Below are 12,840 nucleotides of genomic sequence, written 5' to 3'. Positions count from 1 at the left end.
ATCTGTATGTCCTACATGGCTCCAGGTAATCTGTTTGTCATGCTTGGCATGCAGGCCTCAAGAGGGAAGGCAATCTGTCTTGGACCACGGTGCTTGTAGTGGACAGAGTCGGGATGAGAAGTCAAGTTCCCAATGACCCCCAACACCACCCCCCACCCCAGAGAGCTAGGTGTGCTCTTGCAGGCCTGGGTGGAAATTCAACTTCAATCCACATGGGAGGAGATGGGAGACTTCATAGTAACCAGGAAAAGACCACGGCTTCGGAGACACTTGGGTCTGTTGCTTACTAACTCTTTGACCTTGGGCAAAACATTTACTTTTTTGGAGCATCAGTTTCTTCCTGTATAAAAACAGGCATAACAGCATCTCCCTCAAAGAGCTACTTCAAGAATTAGATGAGATGACATGTGCATGCTAAGTCACTTTAGTCGTATCCGACCCTTTGCAATCCTATAGACTGTAGCCTGCCAGGCTCCTCTGTCCATGCAGATTCTCCAGACAAGGATCCTGGAGTGGGTTGCCATCTGGCATATCATATTGGGAGGAGATACAGCAGTGTGGAGAGAGCACAGACTTGATTTTGAGTTGTGACTCTGCCATTTCTTGGCAATATAACCTAGGGGAGTTTCTTGACCTCTGAACTAAAGACCTTGACTTCCCCACGTGAAAATGAGGATAATCACCATACTCTTTTCATAGGATTAAATGAGAATAAACTTACGTGGATCTCAGCGTGGGACAGGTACACGGTGAGCCTCCTCCTGTTACAGGCAATCCCACCATGTCCGGCATGCCAGACGTCCGAGGACAGTTCTTTTCCTTCTTCCCTTCACAAGCAAACACTATAAACATGATAATGGGAACCACATTTTAACTATTAGAGGGAGAGAGGCAAAAATGTTTTCTGGGACTTCAGGACATTTTAGGCAACTACTGTTACTAATTATGCGCCCAGTCCTGTTATTTGTGTTTGTATCTCTCTCCTGCACTAATCTGTGAGCAGCCCCAGGGTGGGGTCCTGTCTGTTCCTCTTTGCTTTCCCTGCACGGGGGACAGAATTTGGTACACAGTAGAGGATCAAAAATGTTGGCTGAATCATTGTCATAAATTCAGTCTTAAGGAGAAAACATTTAAAGCAGTGCATGAAAAAGGTAATACCAAGTAAGATGAATATTTACATGGTGGATAAATATAAAATAATACAATCCTAGAGTGTGTTTTCTATTTTATTTGCTTACTTTTGTCTGTGCTGGGTCTTCACTGTCACAGACGGGCTTCTCTAGCTGCAGAGAACGGGGACTTCTCTCTAGTTGCAGTGCATGGGCTTCTCACTGCGGTCATTTCTTGTGTTATGGAGCACAGGCCACAGGTGCTCAGGCTTCAGAAGCTGCAGCTCATGGCTCATGGGCTTAGCTGCTGCCCGGCATGTGGAATCTCACCGGACCAGGGATTGAACCCATGTCCCCTGCACTGGCAGATGGATCCTTAATCAACCACTGGACCTCCAGGGAAGTCCTAGAGTGTGTTCTGTGTGTCCGGTTCTAATTCTGAGTGTGCGATGATGAGGTGTTTGGTGTTTGCCACAGACCCCCATGAGGTGAGTACCGTTATTATGCGCATTTTGCAGAGGAAAAGACTGAGGTACAGAGAGGTTAAGAAACTTGCTGGAGGTTCTGTAACTGGAGCAAAAGAAGCTAAAGTAGAATCCAGACAGCCTGACTGTAGAGCCTGGTCTTCTAGCAGCTATAAAGTGCACCTCATGAAGTGCATCACTGAGTGGGGAGGATGAAACATGAAACCCCACCTCACCCCACACAGCTGATGTCCAATTAACTCCTAACAAAAATATCCCACCTACTCGCATAGCTCAGGCCATCAGAGATTTGTTACTTGGCAAGCTAGTAAGGCAAGAGAGATTACTTCTAAGTGTTTGCAATAATAAAAGAATTTCCTTTAAGGAAAAAGAAGCATTTTTGCTGACTAATAAGCTGAACTCTCCTTGCACCTTATATTTCTATCTCTGTGCCCTGTGACTGTGTGGAGCAGCAGTATCATTCTTTGTGTCCGTATCTGCCTCCCTGACTGGTCCGATGACCTACTTGGGAAAAGAGACCCGATCTTCCTTTAATAATCTTTCCATTTCCTGCCGTGCCTAGTTCAGTGCTTGGCACAGAATAAGCGTTCCATAAATAGTTGTGAAATTTTTGAACTAAATTAAATCTTCACAGTGGAAAAAGAAGAATGAAATAGTCCATGAAAAAGCAGAAAGTAATCTTTAAACCAGAGTGCCAATGGTTTAGAAGATTGTATCCCTCCTTTTCACTAAGCAAACAATACATGTTCATTGTGGGAAAATGAGACAGCAGAGATAGGCAAAGAGAAGAATGTTGAAATCACCTGTGATTCTGTTAACAGAACTCATTTCCTTCCTACTTGGCCTCTGCCTCTGCTGATCTTACATACAGACAGTGTGCATGGCAATAAGTGCATGTGACCTATTTTCTGGCCTTTTTTTCTAACTCAATTTTATACGGATTTTATTTGCATTCTCCTGATTAATAGGGCATCTTGACTATTAACATTCATTGTAGAAAACTTGGAAAATCAAAAGCTGGGAACAAAAAAAAAGAGGAATAAAACAATCCCAGTACCAAGAATTAATTAATGGGTTTTCTCTCTCATAAATACACACACACAAATGCATGTGATATGACTGAAATTACATACATAGTTTTATATCTAAATTTTCAAGGGTTCTTCAAAAGTATCGATTGCCATGGTTGTTGCTCCATTCAGTGGATGTCACCGTGTATATTTTTAAAGTGCTGTGGGCTCTTTTAGTGATAGACAAACTGTTCAAGGTCAAAGGATGATTCCCTTGTGAGCTAAGATTTTTTCTTTTTTAAGCAATCTTATTGAAGTAGGATTTGCATACCATTATGTTCACTCCCTAGTAAATTCCATGACTTTTGGTAAATCTATACAGTTAATGCAGCCATCACCACAATCCAGTTTTCAAATATTTCCATCTCCCATAATGGGAAATTTTGAGCACTTAAGACAGGCTTAAGGGGAGACAAGTCCAAGGACTGGAGCTGTCTTTCTGCAGATCTGAACTTCACACAGACGCCTCTTTGTCCCCGACAAGGTCAAGCACCAGGTACTGAGACCAGGAGGCAGGAAACCTGAGTTGCTCATGTCCTTAGAAGTGGCCCTACCATTTTTCTGCCCCCCTGACGGGGACCCATGCCCTCATTTACCAAATAGCTTTTTCTCCCCTTTTGTTCACATTGTGTGGCTTGTGGGATCTTAGTTCCTGACCCGGGATTAAAGCTGGGCCACTGCAGTGAAAACACCAAGTCTTAATCACTGGACACTAGAGAACGCCGCAATCAGATAGCTTTAATTTTGCGTCTGGCATCCGTTTCCTTCCCTCTGCTTCTCTCCCCTGCCCACCGAGGCTGAGACAGGCTGCAACAGCTCACAGCTCAGGCATCTCTGGGGATCTTGTCATCTAGACATCAGCTCCGTGTTTTCCACTCTAGCCTCCCCGAAGTCTTCACCCTGTGAGCAGAGGGATTCTGGCCCAAACCTAATCAGAGCTGATCACTCGCTGACTCAAACCCCTCCCCACGGCTCCCCCATCACACTTGGAATAAAAGGCAGATTCCTTGGTGTGGACATTAGGATGCCTGCTTCGTTCTCCAGCCTCTTCTGTGCTCACTCTTAGCCGCATGGGTCTTCTTGCTGGCCCTGGGATGTGCCACACTGTTTCCACCCCAGGACCTTTGTGCTTGCTGCCCTGTTTTCCTCTTCCTCCTTTCACTTGGTCTCTGTGCAAATGTCACCTCCTTGGAGAGACCTTCCCTGACTGCTGTGTCTCAAAATAGCCCTGCCCGCCTCCCCCCATCACTATCTGGGCTTTTATCTTGTTTGCTGTGTTCACTTCATACAGCTTGACTTGCAGTTATATTTTAAACTCAAACATTCATTGAGTGAATGAGTGATTAACCAATACACAATTTGGTTTGACTTACGGAGACCTACTCATGAAGAGGACGATCTCGAGCAGGGGTCCCCAACCCCAAGGCCGCAGACCAGTACCAGGCCATGGCCTGTTAGGAACTGGGCATCACAGCAAGAGGTGAGTGGTGGGCAAGTGAGCCAAGCTTCATCTGTATTTACAGCTGCTCTAGCTGCAAGAAAACAAGCTCAGGGCCCCCGCTGATCTGCATTATGGTGAGTTGTATAATCATTTCAGCATATATCACAATGTAAATAAAGCACACAGTAAATGTAATGTACTTGAATCATTCCGAAATTAACCCCCCAACATCCATGAAGAAATTGTCTTCCGCAAAATCAGTCCCTGGTGCCAAAAAGGTTGGGGGCCACTGATCTAGAAGATTCGCCTATGTGACGCGGCGGGTAAGAAAACTGTGAGTCCTTGTGGGGGGAAGGTGACCTCTGATGTCTCAGTCTGGCTTCAGATCCACTACGTATTAGCTATTTTCACCTGCAATTAGGGACTGTCTATAATGCCAACCTCTGAGGCCTGTGAAGACTAACAGCCCTAATGCATGTAAAATGCTTGCTGTTTGTTGTATGCATTTCAGTAAGCTAGCTGCTATCTGTACCTCCCCTGAGATCATCATTGTCATCCTCACCCTACTTGTCAAATCAGGGAACTCAGATATTGACAGTGCCTCCTGGGAAGCTGCTTTGGCATCACATAAAGAATTACATGGGCTAGTGGCCATCTTCCTATAGAGTAGGGCTCACTCAGTCACGTCTGGCTCTTTGTGAACCCAGGGACTGTAGCCCGCCAGGCTCCTCTGTCCATGGGATTTTTCAGGCAAGAATTCTGGAGTGGATGGCCATTCTCTTCTTCAGGGAATCTTCCCAACCCAGGGGTTGAACCCAGGTCTCCTGTGTTGTAGGCAGATTCTTTACCATCTGAGCCGCGAGGGAAGCCCACAGAGTAAAGCAGTGGCTCTCAAGGTATGTTCCCTGGGTCAGCTGCAGCAACATCACCTGGGAGCCTGTTAGAAAGGCAGTTCCTCAGGCCCCAGTCCACACTTAACGGGATTGGAAACTCTGGGGGTGGGCCCTGGTAACCCATGTTTTAACAAGCCCCTGGGGCAATTCTGATGCAGGCTTAAGTTTCAGAACCATTTGGATGTGGCAGATAGCTGGTACCCACAGGCTGAGTCAGGCTTGCAGATGATTAAGCTTGGCCTGTAATGATGGCTGAAAAATCTGGAATTAGGTGTCAGTGTTTAAAATTAAGTGTCAGTATTTTAAATCTCAGATTTCCAGCTTCTCTGTCAGCGGCAGAGTGGAAGAGCAGCTGCCCCTGGAAACAGTTAAGGGTTCTCCTATTTGACTCATCCCATTGCTCCCTGTTTTTGGGTGCCAAGCTTCACTCACTCCCCTTACCTCTCTCGACCCTGGGTAACACCTGTAACAGAAGTGTTTTTCTATAAAGGGTGTTACAGGTCATTCGATGGGAGCCCCACCTCACACAGATGATGAAGCAGAGCCCACAGAGGGGATGTGGCATGGGTGGCCATCAGGACTTAGTTCAAAGCGAGTGCAAAGTGAGAGAACTCTCGGATCTGCCCTCTCGAGGAAACCGAGGCGAAGGGATCAGCTGTCGGTACTAGCGCCTCCCAGAGCCCCTGGTCCTGCCCGTTCAGTCTGGGACCCCAACGTTGATCCATTGGAACGCTTTCAAGGATGAGATTCTGGATGATCAAGGCCATTTCCCTTGGCCTTGACATTTGGACAAGCTGGGAGAGTGGGTTTGTTAATTTTCTCTGCTCTCAACCTTACAGATACCCTCAGTGGAAAAGAGGGATGGGAGAGGGGGCTGTGCTAAAGAGAGTCTTGGACGTCTGCAGGGGCCCAGCCTGGACAGCAGGCTTTATCATGCAAGCGGGGCATCCCACAGCCTAGAAGACCCAGAGCTGGAATGAACAAAGCCATGGGGTGGGAGGCTAAAGTCACAATGGCTGCAGCTAAGTTGACTTAACCCTGAACAACCTGGGTTATTTATTACTTCACTTGACAGAAGAGGGAGGGGAGAAGAAGAGGGAGGAGGGGGAGGAGGAGTGGAAAGCAGGGGAAAAGGATCCCCCCACCCCCCACAAGGCCAGAAGTGGTCTCCAGGCCTCCCTGGAAACCCCTTCCTGCTGGTGGGTCTTGTACACTGAGCCTCTGCCCACCCAGAGACAGTCTTTCTCTGCTGCACACATTACTTCCCTTTTCCAGCACCTCGTTGACTCCTGTCTCAGTGATTCCCCTTCCAGGTATTCTTTCCAGTACTTTTCTTTCCTCTTCAGCCTCCCTTCAGGTTAAGCCCACTCCCCCCTCAGGAATGTCTTTCCCTCAGAAGTGACCCAGACCCAGACGTTTACTCCCCTCCATCAACTGAACACAAAGCCTGCTTCCCAGGGTGTCCTCCCCTAAGCCAAACCTGACTGCCTCTGCCCCTCCCAAGACTGCTGACATCTGGGGACAGCTCTGTGGCCTCCCACATGTCCCTGTTCGGTACCCAGAGCACTTTTCTGGTGTCCGACAGTGGAGGAAGGAGACCACTCGCGGGGAGCAGGGATGGAGAGAAAGACCAGGTCTCTGGGATCTCAAGGAGGAAGGGAAGGGAAAGGATGGGATGAATATGTGTGTGAGGAAGAGGGTAAGTGGTATTTGCCTTGGGGTCAGAAACAGCAAAGGTGTTGAAAAGTGGAAAAGGTAGAATTGTGAGCAGTAGTGATTTAACCTAAAACAATGGTTTCAAATTTTCTTGACCCACAATGAGGGAAAAATTTTACATTGCAACATAGTATACACAGATACACACACACACACACACAATTGAACCCCTAGTTCAACAGAACACTTACCCTTACTGCATGTTATACACTAATATTTTGTTTTATTAATAATAAAATAATATTAATAATAGATGACATTCTATTATCTTTCTCCTTTTTTGTTACGTACCTGTGTTTTGGTATATAGCTATAATATTTATTTTAATACATAATTTAATACCTATTAAAGTGATTTCACTCAGATGGTAAAGAATCCGCTTGCAATGTAGGAGACCTGGGTTTGATTCCTGGGTTGGGAGGATTCCCCTGGAGAAGATGATGGCTACCCACTCCAGTATTCCTGCTTGGAGAATTCCATGGACAGAGAAACCTGGCAGGCTACAGTCCATGGGGTTGCAAAGAGTCGGACATGACTGAGCAACGTTCAATTTCAGTGGTTTATAGCCCATAGATTGAAAAGAAATGACCTGGGGAGTTCCCTGGCAGTCCAGAGTTTAGGATTCCACACTTCCACTAATGACGGCCTGGGTTTGATCAACAATTGAGAACTAGGATTCTGCAAGCCAAAGCCATGACCTGGAGGTAGGCAGTTGAAAGTGAAGAAGTGAACGTATAAAATCTACGAAGGGCGATAATAAATAATGACAATTAACAAGCAGTGTTCTACACACTTTCACAGGCACTATCTTATTCAGCCTTACAAATGGATGGAGCACTATTATTATTCCTATTTACAAATGAGGAATCTGACACACTGAGAGTTTACATAACTTTGTTCAGGCTGGTCATTTGCAGAGCCAGGATTCAACCCCAGCAGCCTGACACCAGAGCCCTGCTCCTACTTTCTGCTACTCCTGCACAGGATGGCCGTAAATATGCAAGTCATTTGTTCACAGCTTTGAGGCTGTTGCTGCAGGGTTACCAGTGATGTGACTCAGCTCCTGTCCCTTCTCAGGGGGCTGCCAGAGGTAACCAGGGCCTTGAAATGGAGAAGTAACCAATACAAAAGAACAGGAGGTGGCAGAGATCAACAAGGCGAGAGTTTCCCCACCATGGGGAATAGAGGCCCCAGGATTCACAGAGCTAGAGGCGAAGCGTGGGGGAAACCCAAGACCTCTGAGCGACTAAATCTGTAAATCTGCTTTCTTTGTTTAATGGCTTTCTATGAGGTTTTAAGGAGTCAGGACAAGTGGACGAATATCTGTTGCTGATTCTTGTAAACAACATCTTGAGTTCCTGGAGAAGGGTCATGTGTCCATTTCTGTTCTGCTGCCCCCAGGACCTAGCATCAAGCTGGGCGCACTACCTATTATAGATATCACCCGAGTCATCTATTTCCTATTCATTGTAAGTTTCTCTGTCTTCTCTTGCATTTGTCATTTACATCTTATATTTTAGCAAACTTTCATGCATTTTATACTCCCTCAACCAACTAGAATTGTAAGCACCTTAAGAATGTGGAATGCATCTGTTTAATTTACTGACATACACTGAATTGCCAAGGACAGTGCCTATCTCATAAGTAGACACTGAATAAAAGAATGAATAGACATTGGGGGTCCCAGCATCAAGAAAGGAAACATATCCTCCACTTTCTAAACAAAGCACTTCTCTTTGATTCTTAGTTTGAGGATGCTCACAAATGTGCTCTTATCTGTTGTCTTAGCAGCAAGCAGTAACTACTTGCTTGTGGATTGATCGTGAGAGTGAGCTAGGTCAAGGACTTCAGAGAATGACCTGATTGAGACTCGGGACTTCATTTCAGCCTGCAGATGTGAAAGGAAAATAAAAATGGAGTTGATATTGCTAGGAGAGCTCTCTAAAAATGGAGCTGGAATGCTATTAAGGAAGTGTGACTTTCGCACATCTCAGCCTGGATGAAATCTGACCTTTTGATCTTATAAAGTCATCCAGAACATCTACCAGAAACTCATGACAGCCTGTCTACTTATCAGGCCTTTATTCTAAAACAACTGTGATTCTTTAAGGGCAAATATTTTCTAATCCATGTCAGAGTCAGTCACAATTCTCACCAGGCAACTCTTTAAAATTTTCAACAATTCTTGCCAGGCCAGGCAATTCATGGCTCCTTTCTCGTTTTTGATTCATTCTGTTTCCCAAAACACTCTCTTGGGGCTACCTGAATTTGTGTTTCTTGAATTGCAATGCTTAAAGTTCCAAATAAACACTTTTCTTAATTGCAACCTCCTGCATTATTTTTTGGTTGACGTTATATGGTGTCAGAAGTGGGATACAGACCAGCCTACCCACTCTCCAGTACTGTCTTGGATTTGTGTAAGGTAAGAGACAAAAAACTGGGGCTTCCCAGGTAAAGACCACACCTGCCAATGCAGGTAGATGTAAGAGACACAGGTTCAAACCCTAGATTAGGAAGATCCCCCAGAAGATGGCACAGCAACATACTTAGGTATCCTTGCCTGGAGAATCCCATGGAGAGAGAAGCCTGGTAGGCTGCAGTTTGTAGGACTGCACAGAGTCAGACATGACTAAAGTGACCTAGCATGCACACACCCACACAAGAGGCAACTGGATGCTATCATTTTCTCAGTGTTCCCAGATTGTGGTGGTACAGGCTTCCTTCCACCTTGGTAGAGGTTCTAGCTTATTTGGCTGCCCTCTGGGACCAGCTCTGTCCTTTGGGATTTTGCTTCCCATTTTGCTTGTTTTGGCTTCCCTGATGGCTCAGATGGTAAAGAATCTTCCTGCAATGCAGACCTGGGTTCGATCCCTGGGTTGGGAAGATCCCCTGGAGAAGGGAATGACTACCCACTATAGTATTCTTGCCTGGAGAATTCCATGGACAGAGGAGCCTGGTAGGCTACAGTCCATGGGGTTTCAAAGAGTCAGACACGATTGAGTGACTAACACTTTCACTTTTTCACTTTTGTTTGTTTTACATATAGGGCCTCCAGGATTTTGCTTCCTGTTTTGTTTGAGTGACCTTTAGGATTTCACTCCCCATCTTGTGTTTGTTTTGTTTAAGTGAACTCTGGTGTTTTACTCTTGTTTTGTTTAAGTGACCTTGAGATTTCACTTCCTATTTTGTTTGTTTTGTTTGAACGGCCTTCAGGATTTTGCTTCCCATATTGTTTGGGTTGCCTGCTTCTGTTCTCAGGATTTCATTCCCTGTTTTTGTTCTGCTGCGTAATTTCTCTTGTAGTACAGGGAGTTCACTTTCTAAGGGCAAGACTTCAGAGCAGCCTCCTTCTGGAACTTCTGCTGTTTTTGTGTATAAGAGTTATGGGCCCTCGTCCTGCAAGTATTTGCCTTGCTGGACTATGATTACCCAGGATGATTTGCAATTAAATTGACCAACCTGGACTCCTTCGAAATTCTGAAATTAGTTTGTCTGTATGGTCAATTAGAAAAGGAATGTAAGACAAGAATGGAAGCATATTTCAATTGGTATGTTGAGGCCTCCAAAAACATAATAAGGTATACACTGTTGCTTCCCTTAGAGAAACTGACAATTATCTCACAGGATTTCCAAATTGGAAAAATCCTCTGGGGCTTCTGAAAGCTCACTCTCTCTCCCTCTGGATCCCTCTGCTCCTTCGTGGACCTCAGAATGTCTACCACCATGCTCTCCTCCTTGCTATCCATTTCTCTCTGAACTTCTGTTTTATGATGGTGAGCTTGAGCACCTGCAGAAGGCAATTATGAATCCAATGGCCTAAGAAAAATGTCTATCATTATTATGGCAATTTGGAAAAAGCATTTTTTTTTTTAAGTTTTGACCTTAGACCAACAAAAGATGGTCTAACTATTTAGACCATCTCTAATTTATGACTGAACAACAGAAAAAAAAAAGAAGAAGAAAAAGAAAAAGAAAAGAGGCCTTTTAAAATTCAAACAGTAAAAAGGACTCTCTTGCCCAGTCTCCTTAACATTGCTTGTCAAGGGCAAATACAGATTTTAAAATTCTTCTCTGCAAAAACAGTGAAAGACTTAGGCCATTTGATGGAGAAGGCAATGGCAACCCACTCCAGTACTCTTGCCTGGAAAATCCCACGGACGGAGGAGCCTGAAAGGCTGCAATCCATGGGGTCATGAAGAATCAGACATGACTGAGTGACTTCACTTTCAATTTTCACTTTCCACTTTCATGCATTGGACAAGGAAATGGCAACCCACTCCAGTGTTCTTGCCTGGAGAATCCCAGGGACGGGGGAGCCTGGTGGGCTGCCGTCTATGGGGTCGCACAGAGTTGGACACGACTGAAGCAACTTAGCAGGCCATTTGAGTGAGTAGACTTAATTTATTCTAGCTATTATTTATAAACTAGTAAATTTTGTGTTATATTTGATTCATGATTAAAGTTTTAAAATGAAAACTATAAGACCTCTGTGTCTATCTGTATGTATGTGTGTCTGTGTATACAGATATAGCATCTATCTATATCTATAGTATCTATTTCTACAGATAGTAGATGGTATTGCCAAAATTAATTTGTAAAGGAGTTCTATTTAATTGGATTAAAGAAAACAAGCACTTATGTAAATTTTTAGAAATATAATAGAAACTAATCCAAATGAATTATAGGTTCACAGAATCTGGGAAATATTTGGTATTAAGCTAATATTCACTATTAAAGCTAGTTTAAGATTTTTGGTTTAATCAATACAGACATATCTTTAGAGTCATCAGCATTAAGCATAATATTTTTATTGTACCTGCTACTGCTGCTAAGTCGCTTCAGTCGTGTCCGACTCTGTGCGACCCCATAGACGGCAGCCCACCAGGCTCCACCGTCCTTGGGATTCTCCAGGCAAGAACACTGGAGTGGGTTGCCATTTCCTTCTCCAATACATGAAAGTGAAAAGTAAAGTGAAGTCGCTCAGTCATGTCTGACACTTAGCGACCCCTTGGACTGCAGCCTACCAGCCTCCTCCGTCCATGGGATTTTCCAGGCAAGAGTACTGGAGTGGGGTGCCATTGCCTTGGTTTACTAAAAGTCAAATAAGTTCATGTGTTATCTTTGTTATAGAATTTGTCATCAAGAAAAATAAACTGATATGATATTTTCATAAGTATCAATCAATTAAGTACATGTAAATAGGATAAGAGTTCTTAGGTGAACTGTTTAAGAATAATTATGTTTTATGATATGTCTACTTAAAACAGTTTCCTCAAATCTTTTTGGTAACTTGAAACTTTAGACTTTTTGCTAGGTTAAGTTAAATGATGGAAAGTTATTAAATATCTAGATCATTCCCCAATAAAATAAGACACTGAAACATTAATGACCAAACATAGGGTTCCTTTCACAGGAAAACAAAAGATATTTGGGACTATTAGTAAATGCATGTAGTGCCATGCTGAGAGATTTTCTATAAAAAGTGCACAGGCTTTTAGAGATTATAAAAGATATTTATAAGTTTGCCAATCTATAGAATGCTAATATAAAAAGCAGTTCATAATTGCTACTTCTTTTCAAAAGAAATTAAGGTCTCTAAGGGTTAAAAATTCTAATTAATATATGTAATTAAAACTACTAAAATTAATAAGAAAAGCATCTTTGTTATAAATAAATCTTTAAGAAAAGATGTAAGAAGTGAAAATGCATTTTTTAAGGGAAGAGGGAGTGATTTTCTTCTGAAGCTAGTTATTTCTAAATGGGAATAAAAAAAGGACAAACTAAAATGGATATAGAAAGTTGTAGAAGGTTTGCGGAGGTAAAAATAAAAAAGAAGTCTTTGGAAAGGATTTTATGTGTGGTCAGAACTGGCTAAGATTGAAATGAATTTAATTAAGTAAATGAGTTTTAATATTAAAAGTAAACTGGTACAAAATCAAACTTTGCTTTTTCTCTATATTAAAACCACAAAGTTTTCTTGGATTGTTGATCTAATCTTTTTTAATTGATCTAATCTTAATGAGAAATGATGCTTTCTTTATCTTTAATGTAATCTGACTAGACAAGCAAAGATTCCATGTTTTATAGCAAGGGCTTTTTATGGGCTTCAAAGAGTCGGACACAACT

The sequence above is a fragment of the Capra hircus genome, chromosome 2, assembly GCF_001704415.2.
Source record: "Capra hircus breed San Clemente chromosome 2, ASM170441v1, whole genome shotgun sequence".
NCBI lineage: Eukaryota > Metazoa > Chordata > Mammalia > Artiodactyla > Bovidae > Capra > Capra hircus.
The sequence above is the reverse complement of the archived record's forward strand: the minus strand, read 5'-3'. Positions refer to the sequence as shown.